This window comes from Struthio camelus, chromosome 6, assembly GCF_040807025.1.
Source record: "Struthio camelus isolate bStrCam1 chromosome 6, bStrCam1.hap1, whole genome shotgun sequence".
NCBI lineage: Eukaryota > Metazoa > Chordata > Aves > Struthioniformes > Struthionidae > Struthio > Struthio camelus.
The window spans coordinates 38,547,921-38,562,497 of NC_090947.1; the positions used below are offsets into that span (position 1 = coordinate 38,547,921).

At 37.0% G+C, this 14,577-nt stretch overlaps 1 protein-coding gene across 6 annotated transcripts in view; it reads left to right on the forward strand.

Annotated features, from left to right (window-relative positions):
• The first annotated feature begins 6,629 nt into the window (after positions 1 to 6,629).
• The window catches only part of ACMSD (aminocarboxymuconate semialdehyde decarboxylase), a 39,047-nt gene continuing 31,099 nt past the window's right edge, over positions 6,630 to 14,577 (forward strand). For 3 of the 6 annotated variants that reach the window (XM_068949202.1, XM_009677413.2, XM_009677411.2), the window contains exons 1-4: positions 6,630 to 8,161; positions 8,250 to 8,406; positions 9,191 to 9,292; positions 9,804 to 9,881. The gene's annotated coding sequence lies outside the window, so the exon portion shown is untranslated. The remainder of the gene's footprint in view (positions 8,162 to 8,249; positions 8,407 to 9,190; positions 9,293 to 9,803; positions 9,882 to 14,577) is intronic. The other 3 variants (XM_068949203.1, XM_009677415.2, XM_009677409.2) reach the window with 2 other exon arrangements.

The window sequence follows — 14,577 nt, forward strand, 5'->3', positions numbered from 1 at the left end:
GGATTAGGTCTATCATTTCATTCTTTTCCAAGGTAGGCATTTTCCTGAGGGAGTAAGCAATCTCTTGACAGTAGGGTGGCCTATTTGCCTGGGTTACAATCTCTTTGCTTCACTCAAGGTTTATTCCTATACTACCAGAAGGACCTATTATGACATGAGAAGGAGTACCATGGTGCAAAAAGGCAGAGAGAATGTGGTGCTATTGCATCATGTAAAGTAAAAGTAGACAATGTGTGTCAGCTGAGTGACAGTGACAAAGCAGGTGCTGGTCCTTCAGTCAGACAGTGATCACTATATCAGTGCAGAACTTTTGTTATTCCACTTCAGTCTGTGTGGAGTTGGAATAAGTCCATTTTCTTTGTAGGCAAGTTCTGATGTGTTAGCATTATGTGTTCATTTGTCATTCTAGAAATTAAAGAGTTACATGTATTTGGACTTCTTGTATTTCCTTTTCTTTTTAACGCTACTGGCTGGAACATTTTCACCTGAATTAGCGGGACAGTGGGTTGTGTTTCATACACGTCCTAAACAGAGAAACTGCCTTTTTCTGGCAACAAAATACTGTATGCGTCACTAGCGTTGTATTGCAGTATCAGGAGTGCTAGTGTAAACCAGGATGGTTTTTTCGTTTGCTTTATCAGAGATCTCAACCTAACATTCAGAGGAAGATGTTCACTTCTTACTTTCATCAATATGTCTTTCACAGGACTACAGCAGGAGGTAATGGTAATGCCATGCAGCCTCAGAAGAGAAACATCTGAAACAAAAACTAAGTACCAATACAATTCCAAATGGATGGGTAGACAACCACCCTGTAAAGATCACAGCTATCGATAATATAGATAATATTCAGAGTTATTCCTCTAAGGAAAAAGTCTGAGACTGATTTATCCTGAAATTCTTCCAGAATCTCCTCTACTGAAATTGGTAGCTGAAATACGGCTCTTTGATGAGTAAATCCTCTAGATCCTGTATTTCATAGCCTTTTTTAATGAACGTAACCTAAACCTTTTTTTTTTTTTTTAAATCCATTGGCCATGTTGTGCAGTTTTAGCTACCATGATTTTATTCTACAAGCAAATACAAGTTAGGCTACATTCTGTAGGATGGTTTATAACTTTGCTTGCTTGCTTGCATGTAGGTAGGGTCAGATACATCTTTGGCTGTCATGTTGTAGATCATCTGTAGTCCCACAGTGTGTTCCCCATCTGTGGGATGAAAAACTCTACGCTAGGTTCTCTTAACTTGGTCTATAATACCTCTCAGTCTAGCTTTGTTCACTCTATTATTTTTTATTTTAAACAAAACGGTAATAATAGCTGTTAGTACAACAATACTACATTAATTTTTAAACTGCAGAGCATGCTTAAATTATGATTCAATGTATGTAGGTCATTTACTGGTTTCCTCTTGTACTGGGTTAAATAGAGCTTAAATTTAAATCATTTCTCTTCTTGGCATTTTTAGACTGAATATTAACTTAGGTAAAAATAATCAGAATGTTATTTTGAAAAAAGAATATAATAACTCGATATCTTTTCCTTCAGGCTATGAGAGAGTGCCTATAATATGATTCCCAGGGAATATAGCATGTGACCTTAGTAAGAAATTGGTGACATCTCACATAAGCACCTGTTCTTCTTCTGTATGATATTGTTGCAGGATCATATTTGCAAAAAATGCCCAAGGTAGCAGGAGCCACAATTATTAATAAATGCCACTGTGCCAACAAAGGAAGAATAAAAACACAGAATGTAAAATATGTCATCATAAAGTGAGCCGATCTTGGAAAAGCTTCTTCGCGGTGAACGTACTCCATTTTAAAAATAACTATTTAAAAAGATGTTCTTAATTTGAGTTAAAATTGCTATGTAAATATGGAAAATAAAAGGTTAACCCACAAAAAAAAATTTACTATTTTGTTCAGAGAAGCATTATGCAGTCATGCAAAATTAAATGCCTATTCCAAAGAATATTATTTCTTTACATCATTGAAGATGTGTTGTTTCCAGTGTTCTTCTGTTAACTGAGTAAAACTGACTTTTTTAATCCTGGCTTTATTTCATTGGCAATGAAATATTGAAGAGGTATGGAGAGGAATGTGAATTGAACATTGAAGAGGTAGCAACTTGATGCTTAAGTAATTGTTTCCCCCCCCCCCTTTTTTTTTTTTGCTGCTAACTTTCAGATATGTTAATTTTTCCATAAAGACTTTCCATGTATGTTAGAGCTGTTTATGGAATCTGGAGACATCTTTCTTCCTCCAAAGAGATTGTAACTGTAATCTAACAGATCAGATGAGTATAAGCAGATAAGAATTCTTTAATTCGTGCATGGAGAAAAAGAAGAAAAGAAAGCTGGGAAATTCTTGGGAAGCTGCAACAATGAATATAATTTGGTAATAAACATATCCAACGACTTTAATTACTTGATGATAAATCACCCAAAAGCTTCTTAACAAACTTCATCTTTTTCTCCACTATCTTTGCAAAAGTTATACACAATTTTACATCAAATTCATATGATTAACCACTAGCTGAACTGAACCACAGATATCCCAAAATCATTCTTTTATAGTATAAAGACTGGGGTTACTTATCCTACTTTCAAGACAATGCCCACTCCTCCTGAGATGCCTATCTACCAAGGCCTTTTCCCATCATATCAGACACAAATTTTGTTAAGAAGACAGTATGCAAAGATAAATATATTTGTTTCCTACTTGGGCTAGACCTATGCTTTATGATGAATGTATGGCTTATATATTTAACCTTATGCATAAAAAAAACCCTAAAAAATTAAGAGTCATAATGCCTACCTTGAACATAAGGATATCATGAGAAAATGGACTAGTTATGTCAGAAAAGAGATGTAATGGGTTTTATGGGTAATAGTGTCCAATCCACATCCATTTGCTCCCCTGGTCTTTTAAGCTATAGTTTGTGAACTGGATTAAAGTTTTATTCCTTGACATCTAGTGTCATCAGCAAAAGAAAATAATGCATCTTATTTCCCTTGCTCTATTTTTATCTTTTATCAAAAGACTGTGTATAAGTATTTGAGGAGGTGACCTTTTTATTAATCTACAGCAAGCTAATGACATTTGTTTCACTTCCACTCTACTGGTAGCTAAGGATTCCACAGCTCACTTTTGCTTTGAGCTGTCTCATAAGCTGTCTGAGATGATGGTATTAGGTATTGTTTTGAATAGCTAATCCACAGTGATTAATGAGTTCGATAAGAATATATATCTTTATTCTTACCTTTTTCCTATTCGATAAGAATATATATCTTTATTCTTACCTTTTTCCTATTCCAGTTAAATTGTAACTAGCATTCTATGCATTCCTGCCTAAGTTTTTTACTAGGATGATTATAGAAAATATTTGAAAAGGAATGAGAGCCCCAGCTAAAATGAATATTTTGCAAAACATGCTCTTCATATCTAGGAAACTACAAATGTTCTGTTGTGTGCTAAGTCTTTTTTACATCTGCTCAGTTAGAGGTTTGACGCTTGAAATTATATAACTCTTCTAGGTTTTGGTGGACATCAAATTCCCAGGTACCTAGTGGAGTCTGTTACCCACCTGTGGAGTTTTTCTGTTTGTTTGTTTTTTGTTTTTATTATTTTACTGGGAGGAACTGGAATGAGTTTCCAGAGTCTGACATGCTTATAACTAGCAATTTGGGTTTGAATATTTGATTTTAATTTCAGCCAGTGTAGATGAAATCGTAAAATTCTTTAGGTAACGTTTTATGCAAGTTAATTGGGTTGAGCAAAAATAACGTCAGTGATATAGAAAGCAACTTTAATAGGTTCCTGCATCTTTTATTCCTGTGATCTGTTCGTTGTTTCTCATCATCTTAGACAAAAGTTTCAGTGGGCAATGAGAAAAATAGGAGACAGTCACAATCCCTTTTCTAATTTCAAGAGAGTGAATCAGATTTAACTGCATTACTGCATTCTTCTTGTAAGAAGAAATAGTAGCCAGTGTTTTGTGGAATTCAAAACCAAAAATTTCTGCTCTGTTATAGCTAAGCTTTTCTCCATGTAAAGCATTAGCTTAAGCAATGGATCTCTGTTTGATCTGGCATGATGAAATACACTGTGAATACTGACATTTTCCTATCCATAGTGAATACCGTCTGGATTTATGTAAGCTGATAGAGTAATTGGTTAATAAGTCTACTAAAACATTTATATTACATTTAGCAATGATATGGAGTTGCACATGGGTATTAGTATTTTCTAATTTTACAAGGAAGAGGAGCATCTTAAACAGGCAGAGGAAGCACTTTTCTCTGTGGGACGAATAGTATTAAACACACCTCACCTATGAATGCCATTTTAAACAACCTGAAGAATTCAACTGCAAAGGCAGCTGGAGTTTGGAGTTTGAAATGCCAATGAATTTTTTTAACGTCTGCTGCAATAAAATTTTCCCCTATCCAAAAATGAAGAGGGAGGCGTCAGTCATGTAATCTGGCCTTCTTGCCATCCATGCCCACAGCTGTTCAGATGAATGTAAGAGAAAGAAGCAGTGGGGAAAGGTGACATGCTTTTTAATTAGCTGGGCTTTTAAGAAGTAGGCTAATACTCTAGCACAGGTATGGGAAGAACATAAAGGCCTGGATGTGCCCATTTCAGATCTAAAATATTCTGAAAGTCCCACAGAGTGTTTCCTGTAGAAGAGGGGCCCAATTTCTCCTCCTGGACCAATCAAAAGAACTTCTTACATCAGGCTGTATGTGTCAGAGGTTCTTAGTGCTTGAGCATAGGTGTTATTTAGTTATGGATCGGGCTTTTTGCTTCTTGGGTTTTCAGGTAATCTTTTCTAACTTTGCTCTGCATCAGCACCATCTTGGCTCATTTATTTGAGCTTTGCATGGAATCAGAGAATTTGGACAAACGCAGTCAATTCATGGCCATAAGCTATGTTTTTTCCATCATTCTTCTGTCCAAAATCTGTTTTACTTCTTCACACATTGCTTGTTCTTTTTCCCTTTCCGAAGAAACTTTATCTTGGTATCCTTTTCAAAACTAAAGAGGAAAACTAAGCAGCATTGTAAGAATGCATAGCCTGGGGCAGGGGTCACTAGCTGTGTCTTGAGAGGTTCGGGTAGGACATTTGGAAAATATTCTTCACTCTGAAGCAGTGAAGAAGTGCAGCAATAAACAGGTTACACAGGGAGGTGGTGGAAACTTTCTCTTTGGAGGATTTCTAGATTCAAATAGAAAAAAGCCACAAATGACCTGGTACAGTGATGGCAGTAGTCCAGCTCACAGCACAGAGTTGAAATAAATGATCTCCATAGGTTCCTTCCGGTCCACATTTCTGTGATTCAACATATATAAACACCAGCGGGTAACTGTAAGGTTTTATCTAGTAAATCATAAATTAACTAATATCAAAGTAGGTTGACACAAAATGTCTAGAGGTTTAGAGCCCGTGCTAATTCAGTCCCAAGAGCAGGTTAATTCAGCAGCAAAGGTCAGGTACTATGTTTTTATGAAGGACGACGTTCTGTGGGCTTCATCCTTTGGACTGTACCTTTCGTGTTGATTTCAGAAGAGCTATTAATGGAGCATGTGTCTCTTGGCACTTTATTCTACTCTGATGTTTTTATGACGAGCCTTTATGTTGTATAACTTTGATTTTTAGGCCCTTTTTCGAGAGTCTAGCTATTTTCTGTTCACGGGCATAGAAAGGTGACCTCATAGTTCTAAAGTTAAAGGTCACTCTTTCTGAAACTCTCCAGAATTGCAGGTTGTTCCAACTGATACATCAGTAAACTTCTCTGAATTGTCTCCTTTATCAGCTTGAAATGTGTATCCTTCAATGATCAAAGAAATTCAGTTTCTAAATAAAATTACATTAGAAAAAAAATCAAGAGACTTTCAAGGTCTGTTTCGCATCCTGCAATCATAATGAATACAAGTTCACTAAGATGCAGATTTGCATATCTTAACTTTGAGGATACAATGTCTTTGGAATATATTCAAATTTTGTGAAGATCTTCTATAATGGAGGTTTTTACAAGTTAATACAGTTCTTTTGCTTTAAATTGAGTTCAGTATTAAAACTGGTTGCAACAGTGATGATTAGGTTCATATTGCATGCAATATCTGGACAGACTTGTTGCATCTATACTTGTCGATTTTGCCACTAGATGGCATTATGCATTAACTGCGAGATAATTTATGGGTTTCACCGTAATTTATCACACTAAAGATGAAAAAAGTAAGAAATGATCTATTGTGCTTGCTCTTGCTGTATGCAAGAGTGAAAGAATGTGGTTTAAAAATCACTTGACCTACTTCTGCCTAACAGTAACCCAATCCATCCTTAATGCATCAAATATGGATTTACTCAAAGCGATAAAGGAAGTCAGCTGTAGTGACAATATCTGATTCTGTGTGCAGTGCACCTTTCAGAATAAAACTCTTCCATCCTTTACTGCATTTAAGGTTTAAAGAGTGACTGCACTGCAAAATACTTCCTTTCTGGCTATATGGCTTCAAACGAAGTAAGAGGAAGGGTCCTCAGAAAAGCTGTATTGCTGAAGATTGCTTTTAAATAAGGAGCCTCATTTGAGAGCTTTTTGATTTAGTAGCTACTTCAGGCTAGATTATAAGAATATGTTTCAATATGGATATGCTGTTGTTTCCTCCACCGAGATGGAATGAACTATTAGCTATCCATTACCCTACACAATTATGTGGTGCTCAGGAATGAAGCTTCTAGGACTTAAAAGTCCTAACCAGTGGAGGACGAACTGGTGTGGAGCAAAGCTGTAATACATTCAAGAAAACTGACTAGTGGGATTTTTGCTTTACTCCTAAGACTTGTGGTGATTTGGCAAGGAGAAGTCAGTATTCGCAGCAGGAAGAAGGCAACGGCAAGGATTTGGGGTGTGAGAAACAAGGAAGCAGGGCTAGTGGTCTGGAGATGGAAGAGAGAGGAAGTGAAGCAGGGGCAAGCAGCAAAAAGGAAGGAAAAGAGGAACCACACCTGGAATGGGAGAGAAGAATGTGGTGGCAGAAGGGCCCAAATTTTTCATTTTTATGTGTGCTAGTGTGTGAGGTATATGAAGAACAACATGAAGACAGATATAAAATTGAGGATTAGATGAAATGGTGGGACAGGGTGGGGGCTGGAAGTGGAACAATTGTTTCTTAATTTTAAATCTATATTCTGGAGGAAAAGAAAAGATAGACAGTTGATCCTTTATATTTAACTTGTCTTCCAGAACTAGAGATAGTATGCACAAAAGAGGGCCTATCAAATTGCTGATCAGATACATATTCTCGAGTATATTTCCCTGCACTCTCTGAATTTTTCTTCATTCTTTATGTAGAATATAAGAGTCTCTAGGCTGGAACTGGCTAGATAATTTAATTGTGATGTGTGACAGTTATTACCTGTGAAATCTAATAACATTTAGCTGCAAAATGTAGTCTTGGATACAAGCTGGGATGGACCAGTTCAGTTAGCCTGGGCCCATAATGGAAAAGCTTCCATGGCCAAGAAAACATGGAAGCATTATCTTAGCGTGAAGCAGGTCTTGTAAATTGTCATAGTAATTAAGCACGTAATAGATAAGTAGTTAAACTTACGCGTGAGTTTGTCTCTGAGTTGGGCTTTTGTGAAGAGGACACACCAATGTCAGTTGTAAAAAATTACCAGAAGTTTTGCAGTAAATTCAGGCTGTTAAAATATTTGTGTTTTCTATTAAAAAATTTATTTTGCTTGTGGTACCCCTGAGCTTTAAAGTCTGTTTTAAACTGTCCTATCCAGTGTTTGGCTGTAAATAATGCAATACATGATTCTTTGACGTAGCAATGTTTATGAGTTATACCTGTCTGTGGATGGTCAACATGATGCAACACTTTTGTGACATGGATATCAAAAATTTTTCATGATATCTGCCAATACAACAATGTTATTAAGCCTTTTGGAAGCCTAGGTCAGTAGAGTGGACATCAGGGAGTTTTGGATAGGTATCCATCTTTTTCCTCACACTAATCTGCCCTTCTTTCACCTTGCAGCTCATGTTGCAGAGGACAGAGTCTGCTCACAGGTACATCACTATGTGATGAAGGCTGTAGCACAAGGTAATGCTGGTTGTAATACCTGTGATCTCCCTCTGCCATGCTGAGGTATGAGACCATTTACTTATCCGATCCATTCAGTCATACTCTCTTCTCTTGTGAGATACATGATCATGGGGGCTTTGCTCTTCTACAGTTGTTTGCTGTGGAGAGAGAGAAGCACTACCAACTAGGGAGGAGGAATGCAACTGAGCTGAAGCCCCCTGTTGTAGCAGAGAGGTTACAGGATTGCTCTACTCTAAAGGCAAAGATGCAAGGGCACCAGCAATGCAGAAGGGAACAAGAATATCAGGGTAGGTCTCATAAATGTCACAGTACTAATGCTGCCTAATAATTATAGTTTCATTTGCTTTTGCATACATTTGGAATTGCAGTAGTAGTCTGCAGTAGTGTGTGTACTTTTAATCAGTGACAACAGCCAGGCTATGAAGGTAAGAGAAGGCAGGAGCAAACATGTGGCAACTGGCTCAGTAGAGGATGCAATTTCATTCCTGGTAGCAGAGGTCTTGACTAACTCACGATTCCGCTGGACCTAACTGTAGGCATCCAAAGATTGACATCTGAACAAAATGATTTCTGATTCCCAAAGGGCAAGCGATAGTTGCAGTGCACATGGGTTTTATTTTAGATTAAAAAAAAAAAAAAGAATTAAAATATGAAGTCTCCATGGGAACACAGCAGAGGGTCCATATTGCTGTGGTCGCCTTCCTTCTTGACTATTCTGGCCAGCTCTCTAGCAAACAGGTGTCTTTGAAAGAGCCAGTGCACACAAAATATAGCAATACAGCTAAGAATGAAACAAATGCTAAGATTTTGAGTCAACTGCATGGAACCACATAAAAGCAGACTAATGTAAGAACTGATTTGACTTTATTTCAGTTATGTTATTGAAGCGCCTACAAAAACCCCAACTGTGGACTAGGACTCAGTTGCACTGGGTGTGTGGAAATGATTTCCTTTTGTCATTTGAGAAAGAGGTAACTGAATGTAGGTAGCAGTTTGTTAGGAATATTAGAAATTAGTTATTTGTATTTTTTTATTGGCTTATTTTTATAAGTGCACATACTTCTATGTTAGGATCCAGGTCTGGAACTCTGAGAGCTTCACAAACAGCATCAAATCTTATGAGCAGATTTTCATATGAAAAAGGATAGTGACAAGAACTTCATTTATTATTTGGTGAGTGGCAAGCATATAGTGGAAATTCAGATATATAAAACCTACTGTTTGAAGTGATCAAAATCAGGGTATTCCAAGCTCCCAGAAGGTTTTAATACATCCAGTTGTTTAAGAACATACAGCAAAGATCAGCAAAGAGAAGGATGGGATATTTAGAACTATAATATTATTTTCTCTTCCTAAAATGCTGTTTTCCTAGTGACAAGGGAAATTAAAAAGAACATTTCACCGATCAATTAAATATATGAATGTGTACAAATCCACAATTCAGCCCAGTTGTACTTTGACATTGCAGCCTCAGCGACAGAGTCTGACAGCACTAGCTTGCGTCACTTACCGCAGGCAAAATCTATTTCAATCAATATGAAATAAGTGCTGTATGTGTCTATTGCAATCACTGTTTGATGCTGCAGTTAATGCACTACAAATTGCAACATGTAATAGTCACACTAAGCTGCACGAACGTTATCAACAAATTTATCATTTATAATGCATTTTTCTTTTTTTGGAGGCACTATACTGACACTTGCACCAGCGTAATCCAAAACTGGAACTCTGAACTGCTCTTGCACTTCACTACTGACTTTGGGTAAAGTATCTCTCTAATTCTTCATCTAAACTAGTGTGCCTTTTCAGTGGCTCAAAACAACTTTTCAATCTGAAACCATCTCTTTGTAGATGTCTTCTGAAAAGACTGGAATTCCCAGTGACTTCCATGGGCTTTCCGCTGAACTCAAAATTTCTAATTATAATGGAGAAGAGTATTTCTAAAACACCTACGATACTTTTAGGTTCTAAAAAGGGTAATACGAAATAGTAGGCTGAGACGGTTGGCAATGTCTTGAAGGGCAAAATACATCTTACCTAGGAAATGACCTTGTTTATGAACTTCATACTCAGAAGTGAACACAGGTGGTTTGATGTGTCTGCGGTAGAGTCTACCGGCTGTAGCAGTTATACAGAAAGTGCAAAATTCTTGACATTCTTGACAGCAAGGAAATAAAATTTTTTCAAGCAAATTAGTGAAGCACACTTAAGCACAGCTAGGAAATCATGGATCTTTTTTAGTAATTGTGAAGAAGGTAAAAAATCTTTAGAGCTGTTGCAGATGTTAGAATTAAAAAGGAAAAAGGACAGGATGAGAGAGAAGCATGAAAGTTGAGAAAAGTATTCAAGTTGTAATGTTAGTTCTACATACAACAGTAGTTGTATTCAATTAAGTCTTTTGTCTGGATATTTTGTGGCAGAAATTGTAAATCCAAGTGCATATTACAGGCTCCTCAGTGTAAAGAAGTTCACTTTTTTAATGCTCTCGGGTAACATGGTTGGGTAGCTGTGAACATAGTATAAGTTTGCTGGATTATTTTTGAAAACACACACTTTAAAACTATAATTTGGTAGAGCTTTTATGTTTGGTAGAGAACAGATGGAACCAAAATGACTCCTCACTGGAGTCCCTGTGTTAGCGTTCTGGACTCCCTCCACGGTGCTTTCTGTGTAAATCTTGAAGCTGCTCCTGTGCTCTGTTTGCATGCATCTAATTCTTAGTTCAGGTTCTTGCGTGTAAATATTAGCTGGATATTCTGAAGTGAATGTAGCAAAGCAACCAACGTTTGCTTAACTTAGTAGTGCTACTAATTCCAGTGGTACTGCTGTGTTTTAAAGTTAAGCATGCATGTATATATATTTATTACTGAACATGATTCAAAGCGCTTGTTTCCATTTTGAATGGCACGCTTCCCGCGAAAGGCAAACTGAAGGTATCTTACTGGGGAAATGAAGAGATCTTCCATTTATGTGATATTGTTGCATTTGCTGAAAACATTAATAAATAGCCTTCTAAAGAAGAAAAGCCAGTGCAACAGGTAATATTCTCTCCTGTTCCACTCATGGAACTCACAGAAGCCAGTAGGCTGAAAAAGAATATAATGCAGAGCTGAGCAGCAGACTAAGTTCAGTCATGGGGTAAGCCCACCAAATTCATGAGTTTTCAAGTCAGTGATGGATTTAGCCATGGGATATTAAATGTATTTGCTACATAGCTATTTGTAAGAGTAACCAGGATTTGCAAAACTGCTTTGTTTTAGCTGAGGCATTATTTCTAGAGGTGTTCGGTATGTGATTAATATACGGTTTTATGTTGCTTGGCATTGTTGGTTTGATAAAGTAATCTAAGTCCTAGCAACTTTCATGCTAGGACTTGAAGTGGGAACATCTACCATGTACGTTGTTGTATCTACACTCAGTTACCCATTGTGTAAATCTCTAGCTGCATATTTCTAAATGACTTGGTTAGTCAGGAGCAGATTGAAATGCTCAGTCCCACTGTATATATTCACATACAGAAGTCTAAGCGTTTGTCATTTTAGCCAAACAGTGAAGAAATGACCCAGATAAGTAGGAAAGAAAAAGAGATACCAATTTTGCTGTTTTATTAACACTTACTAATGAAATTGCTAGGGAACCTGTTATACCAGTAATAAAGTTTATCCTTTCTTAGTTGTGCTAAACAGCTACTTACTAAGTTATCTTAGTACAATGAACTGCTAATAGGATATTCTGAAAACCTTTACTGAATCACAGTTTTGAGCCTGTGGAGCAGCAGTGTGGCATCTTCTATGGTACGGAAGCATACTCTGATCCACTGCATAACCTTCTAATTAAACTATAAAAGCACTTGTAACCACACAACACATCCGTACTTCAGCAGTATTCATATCAGCTTTGCCCTAGATTTGCTTCAAGGAAAGCTGACCATCATATAGTTCTCCATAGCGCGAATCTTCACTCAAGGCCAACACCAGAGGGAGAATGAGAGTTATCAGGACTATCTCCTTATCAACAATTGCTTTTATAGAGCTCAAAGCATTTTCTGTGAAATGTATGCATTAAGGTGGTAATCATTAGGCCAGAAATTTGCTTTGATTGCTGTTACAACGTCTGTGGAAGAACCGGAATGAGTAAAACGGAATGAAAGCTTCAATATTTGGAGCTTTCTTAATTCTCATGACAATCTCAACTGTATTCTCACTCTGGTCAATAACTTTAAAATCTTGTGGACTCCATGAGAAACAATTCTGAGGCATAAATCTTATTTTGGAGTTACTGTATATGGAAAAATAAATCCTGAAGCTTAAACTCAGGAAAATATTCATATGTGAACACGGCAAGGAAAAGCAGGCTCCAGAAATCCTCCGTGGAGGCGTTTCTCTGCCAAGCTCCTTCCTCCTGATGAATGAATAAATGCAGCTGCAGTACTAAACCCTAAACATTAGAATGTGTAAATACATCATAAATATCTGCACAGTTGGAAAGGTCTTTGCTGTGGCACTCATTGCTGTGATTCTGTAGATATCAAATATCCCTGCCTCTCAGAAATTCAGTAAGGGCATCATTAGTCTATATCCTTGGCTAACAGTTCTCACAACACTTACTGGGAGCCAGAGTTTCAGCTTAGTCCCTTGCAAAAGATCTCTTTAGTGAGAGGGATTCACAGCTATTCAGAAGTGATAGAAGATAAAACTTCATGTTCAAGCAGACCTTGAGGACCCATGAGAAATCCTATTTTCTCAACCCAGTCCTAGTAATACAGATGAGACCTAAGCACACTTCTGCAGTGTTCTGAAGGCAGTTGTACCAATTCGTTTCTTTAAGCACTCAAACAAATTCAGATACTAGGGTTTTTGTTGGTTCCTTGACTTCTTTTCTGAAGCAGAAAAAGCTCTGAGAAGACTGTCCGGTCTCCAAAATTTAGAGACCCCCAAGTAGCGGCAGAGAGGCCTTTGGAAGGAAAGGTGGGGATATGAGTATCTAGCACAGAGGGAAAGAAGTTATAAGACAACGCTGGGCAACAGTTATTGTTTATTTATTTTAGACACCCCCCTTCTAAATAATTGCAACAATCTCAGATGTTACCATGGGGTATTAAGTTGCAAATTACAACTTTTAAATATCTGCAGGTGTAGGCTTCTTTCTGTCTGTTTTTTTGGGCCCATGTTTATGCTATCAGTCTGGTTGCTCCCACTGCACAAGAGTGACACTTGGCCTGATATGTATTTAAATAGGGTATCTTATTTTTTTGGATCTACAAACAGTTTTGGATAAGAAAATGAAAATTCTTATTTTATTTTGGAATAAAATTTTGGATTTTGGAAATTTCAGATTTTGGAAAATATCTAATTACTGTTTTTGATAAAACATTTCTGTGCAAGATTAATGCATGGTAATCGTGAACTGCAGAATTGTAATGGCTAAGACATTACCTATGCAATACTAATGTTTAGAAATGCCTTACAAATAATATTTGAAAGGAAGATTGCAAAGAAGAGCATGCATATCACCTACGTGATATTGTGAAAGTTAGCTGATAGGTATTCTTCAAAGGATATATGTGAAATTTAAGACAAGTTTTTATAGCATCATTGTGCCATTATAGCATTTTCTATTTATTTTTACTTTTTTTTGAATGTATTCTAGATACAAAATGAAACAAAAACAATCTTAAATAATGCTTCTTTTGACAGCAGTCTAACTTGACAAGGACTTGACTGCTGTTTATTTTTTAAGAACCCAGCTTACTGCTCCAGTTTTTGGAGGTGTTTTATGCTTATGCTATGTATCCCCAATATTAAAGTTGAGATTTGAAATGCCAGAAATCCTTTCATTGAAATTGTATACGTAGCACTATCATAGCAAAACCCGTAGCATAGAAATGTAAGAAATATAATCGTGACATTATTTGAAAGATAGTCTTATATCTTTGTTTTGATTTAGAATACTGCTTAAGTTTCAAATATTTAACATTTTTTTAGAAACCTCAAAACAAATAAGGATTTATAAAGGCCTAATGTACATGCCACAGAGCACATGAATGGTCAGGAATTTGGCATGCAACCCATTGTTTGCTTTCACCACTTTGTGATTCAGCAGAACCCTGCTAGGCTAGTAGTGATAAAGCAGCGCAGTATGTTGCCAAAGGAGTCAATGATCTTGGCCACCTTTACACTATAAATCTGAGTGGCATAACTGGAGTGGTGGTGGCAGGTCTGATTGTGATAGAGTATAACGGAGAGGCCGCCTGCTGAGCATCAGCCTGGGCTTGTACAGCCTTGCAGCCTCACCACACAAATTTAATAGCTCAGATCTTGGAAACGTCAGAGCTGCATCAGTACAGCATCACATCTCGGCTAAAAAGCCCAACCTCCCTGCAAGGTTAAACTGAATCAGGTAAAGACCAGCACCAGCTCTGATGTGTTTAAACAGAGGCTCTTTCAGTTATTTGTTTT